At 42.0% G+C, this 13,069-nt stretch overlaps 1 long non-coding RNA gene across 1 annotated transcript in view; it reads left to right on the forward strand.

Moving 5' to 3' along the window:
* Positions 1–326: 326 nt before the first annotated feature.
* LOC135321848 (uncharacterized) overlaps positions 327–13,069 on the forward strand; it is a 42,200-nt gene continuing 29,457 nt past the window's right edge. The window contains exons 1-2 of the long non-coding RNA XR_010382005.1: positions 327–3,255; positions 7,632–7,754. This is a non-coding gene — a long non-coding RNA (uncharacterized LOC135321848). The remainder of the gene's footprint in view (positions 3,256–7,631; positions 7,755–13,069) is intronic.

A 13,069-nucleotide genomic window follows, 5' to 3' on the forward strand; every position in this document is an offset into this window, starting at 1 on the left:
TATTGTCTGAAGTCTGTGGGTTAGTCCTCCAGCTTTGTTCTTTTTCTTCATTATTGCTTTGGCAATTCTAGGTCTTTTGTGATTCCATATACATTTTAGGATTATTTGTTCTAGTTCTGTGAAAATGTCCTGGGTAATTTGATAGGGATTGCATTAAATCTGTAGATTGCTTTAGATAGAATGGCCATTTTAACAATATTAATTCTTCCAATCCAAGAGCATGGGATATCTTTTCATTTCTTTAAATCATTTTTAATTTCCTTAATCAATGTTTTATATTTCTCAGTGTATTAAATGTTTCACCTCTTTCCCCAGGTTTATTCCTATTTTTTGATGCAATTTTAAAAGGGATTGTTTATTACTTTCCTTTTCTGATATTTCATTGCTAGTGTAAAGAAACTCAGCAGATTTCAGTATGTTAGTCTTGTATCCTGCTACCTTGCTGAATTTGTTTATCAGATCTAGCAGTTTTTGTGTGGAGTCTCTAGGGTTTTCTATATATAGTATCATGTCATCTGCAAACAGTGACAGTTTTACCTCTTCTCTTCCAATTTGGATCTCTTTTATTTCTTTGGCAATAAATTTTAAAATCACCACGTGTACTTCATGTGTTGTTTGTACTCAAATTTACCATTCTGTGTAGGCACCAGGATATCCCACCAGCCGAACTCAGTGGAGAGAACCACTCTGCATGGGTTTGTGTCATTACCATTTCTTTTCCATCTAGGGAGCATTTGCCATTTCAGTATCTTGAAAACCAATAGATTTGAAGAGGATGCAGACTGCACTGGACAGGAAACCACTATTAAAAGGAAAGAAAATTTAGCAAAGAGAAGTATGGAGGAAATGAGCTTGAGGGAGGCAGAATAGGTGGAAACAAGCAAGCAGCTGGAGTTTCTCCTTCTTCGGAGGAAATTTCAAGATGAAAAAGCATTTTTGTCTTCCTGGAAAACCTAATTGGCTGGCCTGATACGTGAGAAGCCAGCTCGCGGATCACTTAGTACACCAAATGTTCTGGTTTCCCACCAGCCACCCAATCTTTTTGATGAGCAGAGCTTTCTTTTAAGTAAACATTTAAGGCCTAATTGGATCATTGGTGTGGTGTCGCAGTAATTAACTCCCGGCTTGGAGTAGTTACATAAATGAAAGTCTGAGCAGCACCCAGCACTGCGGGGAAGTCAGAGAGGGCCTGTGGGAACCAGCCAACGGGACATATGCACAATTGTTCTCAGTGATGAGGAAGAAATAGCAGGAATATCTCCAGGATACGTGGTGTGTTGTACAGAGATTTGAGGAAAAAAAAAAAAATCTCAACAATGGCTGACTAGTGATTAAGGCCTTATTATTATGCTTAGCTAAGAATAGATGAAAATGACCCCCAAAGAGAGAGTGCAGTGTTCTTATTGATTTTATGTCCCATTCACTGGTTAAGACTGGATGCAGAAAGCAACGTGAGCTATTTTCAGCCTAACAGAGGAATTCACCGTAAGGCTACGGGGATATTTTGCTGGAACCCAGGATCAATACAGCTCGACTTCTGGGAAGGAGTGATTTGGGAATGGGAAAATTTGCTGTAGTTTCTCCACAATCTCCTGTCTCTGTTCCCCGTAGCTTGCCTCACTCCCCCCCCCCAGAAATTTTCTCCATGGCTGTTCGGGTAAATATCTAACTATCAGCTTTCTGGGGGGAAAATAAAGCCTTGATCTGGAGTGTTTGCCAATTTCCATGGTGTAAATACTCCCACTGTGGCTGAGTCAAAGCTCCTGCATGAGGTGGAGCTGGGCAGAGATGCCCAGGAGCACACCATTATACAGAGTTTCCACCACACAGTGCATGGATGTAAGTATTCTCAAGAGCATAGATAGAATAAAATATAAAGTCATAATAATAATGTCAAATAATAGGAAATGATTAAGAAGTGATATGTTGAGTATTCATGACCTTTGTTTTTAATACAATTTATTTAGTTGTAAGGCTATGTAATTTGATTTTTAAAAATGGCTGTGCTAAGAGTTTTGGCTCGAAAAGTTCCCTGTGGTTTAATAGTCAGCTTTTGTGAGCTGGTACATGTGAGCACATCACTGGCTTCTCACTTAAGTGCATAACATAAAGCAGCAGGGCCCGCCCCACAGCTCCCGTCCCTAACAACCTCAGGCCCAATTCCACATTCCAGGGAGAGAGGATCTGGTTGGTTGAGACTGTGTCAGGTGTTCTTTTTGGCCAATCAGCCCTGGCTGAGGGTGGGGTGGAGGCTTTTCTTTCCAGGAACGGGCAAGGATACTGAGTGTGTTGCAAGAATTTCTAGTAGCTTCTATGTCCATGGGGAATATTCAGAGGGTAGCATTCAGGATTTATTATGTACTGGACACTTTACAAATATTTTCTCATTTTGTAGTCAGAATTCTGTGATCTGGGCACTATTGTTCCCAATTTACAGATGAGGAAACTGAGGCCCGGAAACATTTAATGACTTGCTGCAGGTCACACAGGTAGTAAATCACAGAGTTGAAATTCATATTCAAGCCCATCCTTACTTCCAAAGCCTGCTTTCCACCAACCAGTTGTTTCTGATGGGAAGAGATCCTGCAAATGGGACACTTGACCCACAGTGATAAAGTTCCTGACCCTGTGGAGGGATCACAACAATTGGGAAAGAGAAAAGGGGTCAAAAGAAGAGAGACTGAATGAGAGATATGAGAGCAAAAGCATGTATTATTTTTACCCAAAAAAACCCAATCTCTCTGCGGCTGCCTCTCTTTTTTCTTCTAATCTCTGAGGGTCAGGAGGCAGATACTGGCTTCATTGTAATTTAGGGTTTTGCTGCAGATCAAGTTGAGTTGAATAGGGGTGTGGATGTTCATTTTTACCTTTTCCATTGTTTGCCTTCCCTGGTCACTTTTGTGTGTTCCTGCCCCCAGGTATTGGGCACAGTTAATTCTTCCTGCAATTAGTATTCATGGTCAGCTAAGCAGAACTAATGCAACAAACCATTTTTACTTTGAAGGTTATATTACATGTGTCCAAGCTCCCGCGGAAAAGGCTCTTTATGAATCAGATATTCTTGACTATCTCTAGGAATTTAATTTTCCCTTTTCTGAATTTTCAAGCCTGCCTATTGAATTCTTTAATGTGATTCCCCAGGAAGCACCCAAGCCAGACAGACAACCGGATATAGCCAAATTGTTGGTATTTTAAAAATCTTTTCTTCCCTGGAGGTGCAAGTCAAGAGTACATGCCCCTGCTTCTTTTAGAGTGGTACTTGTCTCTTCTTTTTACTGGTTCCTTTGATATATGTATATTGTTCCTATCAATCATATTAGTAAAAAAAAAAAAAGATGCGCATATATTTAAAATAAATACAAGGAGGGTGCTGAGAATTCTGAGTTCTGAACCTTTCAAAACTATATTCAGTTATTGCAGGTAATTTCCCAGATAGCAGAAGAAGCAAGAAATATTCTTTTCAAAAATCCTTAAAATTATTTTTTAGAATAGCAAAGTGACTTCTTTATACTGAATGCCTGATACCAATTAATACTTTAAATGGTAAAAAATGGTCAGAAAATTTGTTTAGCAGCTTTGGAAAAATCCTAATGACTCCAAAATGATGGTGTAAATCAGCTAATTTAGCATTATTTAAATGTGGTTTAACACAGTGAACACATACAACCTTCAGCTATTCAGCTTTTACAATGTGCTGATTTTGTCCCATTTTCTTTCTTTTTTATTTTCTATATGGTTAAAATTAGCATCAGATTTTCAAATAATGCTCTTCAGAGTTTTACATTACATATAAAACAAAAAATCTAGGAAAGAAGTAATATCTGATTTTTTAAAAAAGATGCCTTTAATTCTTGGTTTCTGAATCTTGACATCAGATTTTGTTTATGTTTTTCTTTTCAGACTAAAAGATTTTTAATTTTTTTAAATTTGCATTTCTCCTTTTGTCAATAGTGAATCTTATGTCCATAAGACTGTGTTTTCCATTTTGCTTTGACCACTAGGAAGCTCTGACCCAAAATTGTGGCCAGCTTCTAGCACTTAGAGGGGTGTATGAACCCAGCTCCCCTCCACACCACCCCGACTTAACTTTTTCTCTCTGATTTGTTAAAATTTTGTTTGTGGATGTCTATATGTCACCTACTTCCCTCTTCCACTTTTAAAAAACATTAAATGGAGTGCATGAAGTATGCAACAAAAAAATTGCTCATTGGGAAAATGGTGAAGCCCCTAAGAAGGCATCTTTCATTTTCCTTCTGGGGTTGCGCTCTCCCACCGGGCTGCCTCTCACTTAGGGTTTTTCATTTACATCTCACTCTAGGGTCTCACCCAGAGCTGGGCCCTCCAGTGCCCGATGGGGAGGGCAGTGTGAATACAGAGTTGGGGGTGATACGGTGGCTGAGGAGGGCTTAGCAAGGAGGCCCAGGAAACTCACTTTCCAAAGAGCTCTTACACGTAACGGGAGGAAGCAATTCTGCTATTTGTGAATGAAGTCTTCTTCGAGCCAGGGCTCTGGAGCGCAGTCTTGGCACATGCAACAGGGGCCTTCTGGGCTCGTTGGGCGGGGTGGGGTCTTCTGCCCCCAGCCTGGAGATTATAGTCTGCAAACCCTCTTGTGGTGAATGTGCTGTTTCCATCTCTGTATACGTATGCGTGTGCACACTTTAAAAGCCCCCCTCCTTACTTCCCTCTTCTTTCCCCACCAGTTTTCCTGTGGAGGTGGCTCCCCGCCAGGGCCACCAGAGACCATGTTCACTTTGAGTCTGTGTCTGTCCTTGTCCTGTTCACGCACTGCCCTCATCTCAGGGGAGGAAGACAGGTCTCCTTGGGAAAAAAAATACCTGTTTTCCCTAGAGGATTTGCTTAAAAAACTATGGAAAGCTACAGTTGCATCTGGAGAAAAAAGGAAAGTGGAGTTTTCTCTCTTAAAATCTGTTAGGTTAATAAGACACCTAAACAAACAAACATATAAAATGCAAGGCCATTTTTTTTTCTCTGATTAAAGTATAGAATTTTGTTGAACACACCAGATGATCATGGCTCTTTTTCCTTCCTGAGATTATGCATTTCAGACGCATAACGCAGTCCATCGACTGTTCATTTCTCAAAGAAAAAAAAAAAAAGACGTCTGTTGGTGGATTTCTTCTCAAAATGCGTGCTTCGGACAGCAGAAATTTCTGACGAGTCAAGTACAGGTGATTAAAGCTTGCAATGTAAATCAGTTAACATCTGTAATTTCCCTTGTTCTCTAATGCTATTAGTTATTTAAAGGGTAAAAAAGGATGTTTTACTTAATTTTTTTGAATCTTACTAGGTACCCGTAGCTTAACTTAATGATTTGTATAAGTGATAGTAATTGCTGGGACTACAGTTGAGTATTATTAGCTATAAAATGAACATGGTTATATGTCCAACAGAACTAGCAAGGGACAGAAATGCAGTTGTATCCAAGAGAAAATAATTACAGCAATAATCAGTGTAATTCATGATAATGGCTGAATTGAATTTCACACCATAGCTCCAAGCACTTACATTTAATGAATGTAGTTTGTGCTTGTTTACTAAAAAGGTTTTTAGCAGAAAATCGATAATGTAACTTCAGTGTTTCTAATTGCAAATGCAATTATTTTTTTTTAAAGCAGTGGTTCAATAAGGATTTTGTAGAGAAAATTGAGGTATGTGAGTGCTGCAAATGCTGGCGCTTTAATTAGTCTACCTGTACATTAGTGCCATGGTGCCTTAATATCTATTTATTACAACATATTGATTAAAATGGATTTGTATTCAATTTTAAGGCTAGCTAATGTAATGGACATTGAAACTTTTCTGGAAGCATTGGCTGGGATTAAAACATGTCACTGGGTAATGAGGCTTTCCTTCAAGAGGTGATTTCAGAGATCATCCTCCAACCCCACTGGTGGGGCCAAGGAGGGGAGGGCCTGGACACGTGCTGTGCTGGTTTCCAAGGAGCGAGTGGCAGGGACACGTGTGGCTTTCGGTAAAACAGGAGGTGGGTGGATTTTATCTTGTTGTTACAGATTCTTGCTTACTTGGGTTAACTTCTGTTGGTACCTTTTCCAAGCCCAAGATACGCCTAAAAGGGTTATGCTGGGGTTGACAATCTTCTCCAGAGTCAATCCTTTGGTCAGATGTCTGTGTTTGGAGATCCCAGCTAGTCCAGCATGAACCCCTCATTCTGAAGAAGCTGGCAAAACACATTGTCTCAGGTCTCAGGCCCGTGTTCACGTCTCACACTGATGTGAACGGATGGATCAGTGTTCTTTGCCTACCTGGATCCTTTTCTCAAAATGAACTTGGAGTCGCCCCTTTCCTCCTCTTGAATGGTTGTCATGGTCACCATCACATCACCACCACCACCACCACCATCATCCTCTTTCTTGATGTCTTTATCTCTGTGGCGTGTCTGTTGGATGTGTGATACAGTCTTTCTAAGCATTACTGGAGCTTTAGTCCACAAGTTGGGGGAAGACCCAGCTCTTGTGGAGCCGAATGGCCTAAATTCTAAATATATTCCCTGAATTGGATTTCTAACCTTGCTTTGGTAATATCCTGGTGTTTCTATCCCAAAACCAAATTAATTTTTTTGTGTGTTCAAAAATATATTGTATTTATTTTTGGTTAAAATCAGAAATAATCCAATGCAACTATCAATTTTTGCAAATGAAGATGCTGAAGCACAGAGAGTGATAAGATTTGCCCGTCCCACAAAGTGGCAGAGTCAGAAATAGATGCCAAGTCTCCTGATTCTTCAAAACAGAATTAATTTTAAACTTGAATATTTTGCACGGAGGGAAGGAGTGGGGTTGTGTATTACAGCTTTATAACCAACGTGGATATGCTGTTGAAATCCGAAAGCTTTAAGTGCTGGCTCATACAATATTGCTAGGAGTCCAAGTGAGAAGCAAGCATCCCAACAAACCTGAGCTCCCACAGGGTCTTCTGTCATGCTTTTATTAAAAATGAGCCCCCAGCAGGAGGCCAGTTGAATTTCTAGACCACCATGACAAGGCCTGGGGTGCTAGCTTTGTGGATTACTGTCCCCTACCTTCCAAGGGCCAGCTAGCCTCCCAGCACCTCCAGGAGGCCTCTCCTAAGAACCAGGGCCTGTGGGTCACTCCCTCCTCTGGCTTCCTATGGTGTATCTTGTGTTGGGGGGCACCTAATTAGCGCTTCTTATGAGCCATGCAGTGTGCTGGGGACATCACACGAATCATGTCCTACTTTTACAACAGCCCTTTGGGGCAGGTGGTATTGTTCCTCCCATTTTCCAAATGAGGACACTGAGGCTCAGTGGTGTTAAGTCAATGGCTCAGACTCAGATGGCTAAAAAGTTGATGAAGAAGCTAGAGTTCCAAGTGTTTCCTGGGAACACTGGCTTCCTGACTCCTTGGTGTCTGTCCCATGTGGTCCACATCAACTCTACCTTCTACTATTAGGTTGAGTCATCAGAGGTGCATATTTTCATTTCTGGGCTAAAAGTTAGATTTCTCTACTCCCTTTCCTGCCACCTCCCTCCACTCCTGGTATCCTGCCCCTAAATCAATAAATGTTGGGTAAGTGAATGATGCGACAACTTGGGTGAATCTGACTTGATCATGTCTTTCTTTACACAGAGAGCACAGCTGCCGTCCATGTCGGGTGTGAGCCTCTGCTCCGTCTCTCTGGATCCTGGAGGCCAAGCATATGACCCATGTCCGTGTGTTAAGACCCAGCTGACACCTGCACAACAGCACCAGGTATGTTGCTTTTATCTTCATGCGCGCATCCCGCAGAGTCAGTGAGATGGAAAAACCCATGCGAAGCAAGTATTTTGTCAGGGTTGAATGGGGTGGGAAGAACATCAACTGTGGGACCTCTGGGGAGCCCCTTCCCTTCCTGAGCCTCAATTTGCACATCTGCAAAGTGGAGCTAGTGGTCCCTGCCCTGACTCCCTCCTGGGCTCGTTTGGCAAGGCTCAGCAGGAGTGCGATATTCTCCCTGCATTTTGGAAACTGTAAAGGGCTTGGCAAGGATAAGGCCATCTAATTAAGGAGGAGGATAAACAAAAGCCACCAGATGACTGGGGTTTCTGGTAGTGAACTCAGTCCCATCCAAAGGGAAATACCCTACAGGTGCCTCATCCTTTGCTGTCCCCTAATGAGGAAACAGCCCAAGCCTTTGTAACTAGAGTCATTAATCTGCGAACTAAAAAGTTAATGGCCAGCCAAGCTTTCTTCATCCTTTTTGGCGCATGGTGTATATTCAATATGGCTCCACGGAGCCAACCAGAAGCCCCTGCTTGACGGAATGATCTCCGTTGGGCTGGAAAAGACAGACACCCTGACTGTTTGACCAACAAATGTATAGAAAATAGTGGCTGGTAAGTAGCAATTATGTAATAATCTTATCCAAAGAAAATGTGGGCTCAAATTAAGATGATTTCACCAGGAAAACATTAAGGTGTACAAAGAGTTCTTAATAAATAGAAATAAATAGTGCGGGGTTTGCGCCATGGTTATTTTCGATGGTTATCTGCCCTCGCCGCTGCTGTTCGGGCTGCATTTTCCGCGGGGCTCAGAGCAGCATTTTGCTCTACAAAAACAACTAGCTCCTTCCCAGCCAATGATTACTTGTAATTATGCTTTCCCCTGCTATTATTCTAATAGACCTGTCATGTTGCTTGAAGGACTCTGGCGTTTGGAATATACGATGGCTTTTATGGATGGACTGCTGGAACACTTAATATAGCTCTATTTTTGAATTATCAAGTTCTATCCTTTTGAAGTCTGTGTTAGTGGAACTCCTATTTATGAGATGTGCTGTGCTTAAAGGTTTGCTATTGATAAAGAGGTCCAACAGAGCCTTTATCGTAAGCACGGCAGCATTCTCCCTGAGAGATAAATAGCAGTGCTAAAAGGTATGGTGTGTACCTAGGCTGCAAATTACTAGCCAAGTACCTCGTAACAGTGTACTTCAAAAATACCTTTATGCTTCTTGTTTGTTCTCTTTTCCATAGAGATGAATGACATTTCTTAAAACATAGAGGGGTGGATGCATGCTGGTCATCACTGGTCATCAACATCACTCGGGCTGGAGGAACGTGTTTGTTCGGGCGCAGGGTGGCTGGGTATATGCATACGCGTGGCTTACATCCTCTGTGCTGGATGTTTCAAGAATTTAACTTGTTTTAAGTTTCTTTAATTTAAAGGTGGGTATAGCTGGACTCAAGCACTTTTTGGAGTCGGATGAGAGTTTATAAACAGGGATGACTGTTGTGGGGGATCTAGAAAACCCTGCTGAGGACTGAGCAAGGGCTGGCAGCTGGTGTCTTTGGGTAGTGATATGTGCAAAGGGTGGGCGGTGGCATTTGGCTTCTGGCAGAAGGGGCTGGCAGCATGCAGAGATCTTAGAAGTGGGTGGCCTGCTGGAGAAGTTGTCATCAGAAGTGGTTCCCGAAAGTCTGATATCTGGGCAACTTGACCACCAGCTGGGTGAAAGTTTCCTTTAGTTGTTCAACCAGGTTGTTCTTTTGTGGAGCCAAAGTTGCAGGCATTTGAGGCTGAAGTAATTGACAAGGCAGGCACTTTCTTTGGCCTTGGGTAGCTGTCACACGGGAAGACATCGTGTGGTTCACACACGCAGGAATTTGGGGTCAGTGGATGGTCTGGCTGCCTCATCGTGTATAGAAATGCATCTCTGATACTCCAAGGTTCTAGCAAGCATCTCGGATGCAGACAGAAATCCCTTGGCAGCTGACATCAAAGACACAGAAGCGGGACTATGGAGCAGCCTTTGACCGCTGCTAGAATTTGCATCGATTCCCCAAAGAAGGCAGGCTGCTGCTCTGGAGTGTTTGCCTGGTGTTTTTCATTTGGAACCTTCATGCGTCAGACCCTGACTACACACTGCCTGTCTAATTCATCTTCACCCATATATTTTACCATTACGGATAGCCTTCCCCTTAAGCTTGTCTATTTACTAGCTGGTGTGACAGATGACAGCGACTCTGAGCCATGTTAGATGGCATTTGTATGGCTCCGATGCCAGAAGCATTCTAAGCGGCGGTGTTGCATATTTATTGATCTCCATATTCCCGATAATCTGATGCCCGTCACATTTGACAACATTATGTGGAGAGGTCAGCTAGACAGGGCTAATGAAACTGTTTCCAAGATGGATGTTGTTTTCCACAACATTACCCTTGCAAATAGCTGTCAGTGGGGCATTTCACTGTCGGGCCAGGCATTTGAGGATTTTTTTTTTTAATAGTTGGTGTTAATATTAAACAAAACCTGAAGCTATTAAATCTTAGTATTTATATACGATAGAAAACATGGATATCCTGGCATCTTTCCAAATGAAAATCTTATTAACAGACATGGTGCTTGTGGCAAAGCAATTGGAGATTGGCTTGGCTGTCGAAAATGTTTGACGGATTAGCTTGAGATGATGTGAAGGGCCAAATGGGAACTGGCTGAAGTCTGGAGGATTAAACCAGCAAATAGAAAGGCTGGCTGCAGACCAGAGGCACGCGGTGCTTTTCTGACCGTGTTTCCAATCTTCCACACTGCTGCGAACAACCAGCACAAAACGCGCTCGGATTTAGATAAAGATTTACAGGGAAAAAGAAAGAAAAGTATGAAATAGTGTTTGCAAAGAGGATCCCATTTAACGAAATGCTGCATGTGAATTAATGACACAGGAAATGCACCGGGAGCAGTAATGAAAATATTAAAGATGGGTTTTCCGCACCTGAATCCAGAGGTCTTTGAAAACCCAGCAAAGGGACAGTTAGAGACTTTCTCACTATCTGTCCTGAGGGTCACTGTGTTGGACAGTGAACCTGATGACTCTTCTAAAGAATCCATCCTGGTTTAATTCCAGATGGATATATATTGGTTAAAGATTCACCGAAGAGTCATAAGCAGCTATGTACTGATGTGATTTTTGAGAAATTTGTTGCATATCTCTGTAGGGCCACTGAGAATTTTGGATTCTTTAAGAAAAACATGGTCAATCTTTGGTCTGAAATGCACTATTTTACAAAGGTAGGTATATTTAATTGGTTTCTTCGTGACAATGTTCCTCTTCCAACTCTACTTCAGAGTGGACACAAACAAGGATATATAATGGAATTAGTAGTACTTGGCTACTGGCTCATCCAGAACTTTGTCAACAATGAATTCATTTATTCAGTGCTAGCATTCAGGAACACAAATCCACCACATTGCTTATAGTCACAAAAACTGAAGAACTTCTCAACTTGTTTATTTTGTAGGGTTGGAGGAAGGATGCCAGAGAAGAGGTGATTAACTATTGTGCCTTTTCCTTTAGTGGATCTCTGTACCTCTTTCCATCACGGCCTTTTGCATTGTGTTGAATGAAGAGGTAGAAAAGAATTGACGAGCTCGAGAGCAGTGAAGTTCATTGCTGGGCAGATGCTTCTGTTCTTTTCATTTGGAAAGCTTGCTTCTCCACGCCCCCTCCTCCGCTCTCATGGGATATATACACCATTAAGAGAGCATGTTCTCTCTTTGACAAACGCCTAAAAGTAACAGAGGAAACAAAGTCCGGTAATGGCAAAAGTTAGCTCCAAGTAAGGAAGACTGGTACAGCATGCTGCCTGCAATTTGAGAGACACAATTTTCTTTAAAGAAAAACATCAACCAAAAAGTCATACGTGAGAGATGCAAGTTAAAGCTACCCTAGGCAGCTTTAATTTAGGCATGAGCCAATTACCTGAATAGTAGTTGCTATAGTAACTAGTAGATAATACGGCATTTATGTTGCTATTGAGATATCTTGTACTTTACCGGAATAAGAAAAAAAAAAAAAGACTTCTAGGAGCAAAAAGACACTATGTGAAGGGAACATTTCTCATAACCATTTTACTTTTTCCATTTTACTATTTATTTGTGATGAAATGGGCATGTACAATTACAGGTAACCTGGGGTTGGTTTGTTGTTATTGATATTTTCCTGAAATGTCCCTTTAAAAGCCCAATCCCTAGGGCATCTCTGAAGGAGTCCTGGTTGTCATCTTGGATGGCCAACACGGGGAGAATTCTGTGGTGGGCCTGACATTCTGCAAGGTGTAGGCCAACATGGGTCAGCTCAAGGTGAACCCAACGGTCAAGAATGCCCAAGAATTCAGATGCTGTTGGAGGCTGTCATGTTATGTCTTTAATGTTATGCATCATGGGGTATTTGGTGGTTAGTGCGATTTTAGAAAGGATTTGAGATCCTTTCTGGAGACAATTACAGTTTCTCAAGGAGGACTTGTGATGAATGAACTGCAGTTGTCTCACATCCAGGGCTGAAGCTGATGGAGAGGCAGTAGAGAACAGAGGAATGCGGGCAGTTGCCACTTTGCTGTGTGCGGGAGTCTGGCAGGCTGACCCTAATAACTCAGGTCCCAGTTTGGATTTGGGGGCCTGTCTGCTGACTCCATGACAACTCCCCCAGCAGTTGCTCTGCCTTTCACTGCTATATAGCACCACTTCCAAAACTGGTTTGGGGAAACTCCGGGTGCTACCAGACCTTTCAAATTCTTAAAGCAAAATTGATTTACATTAATTTAATTTAAAAACTCATGTCAATTAGGGCTTTTTTCTTTGGGGGTAGAATAGGGGATTATTAAGAAGGGGAAATTCAGAGGTAGGGTCCCACCAGCCCCAAATGATCATAGTGATGGAAACAAAACTTGACTGCATCGCGATGTCTCCATCTGTACATACTCCTCACTTCACACTCTTCTTAAGCAATTTTCTCTCCACAAGATGACACAGAATAAAGTAAGCATTGTCTTTGAAGCCAGAAAACCTGAGTTCGAGTCTCAGTTCTGCCATTTCCTAGGATTGTGGCCTAAGGGAAGGAATCTGTGAATATTTCTCATTTGTAAAATGCTCCTAATAATACCCCCCTGATCAGCAGGGACTGGATGAAGCTAGAACACTCTGGCTGAGCATCTGGCTATGACTTCCATCTCTTGACAGCTGTTCTGTATTCCCACACCTGCGCTGGCCAGTCCCAGATGTCAGAGACTCATTTGATTTCTCTGGCCTCAGTCTTC

The sequence above is a fragment of the Camelus dromedarius genome, chromosome 8 (assembly GCF_036321535.1).
Source record: "Camelus dromedarius isolate mCamDro1 chromosome 8, mCamDro1.pat, whole genome shotgun sequence".
NCBI classification, from domain to species: Eukaryota; Metazoa; Chordata; class Mammalia; order Artiodactyla; family Camelidae; genus Camelus; species Camelus dromedarius.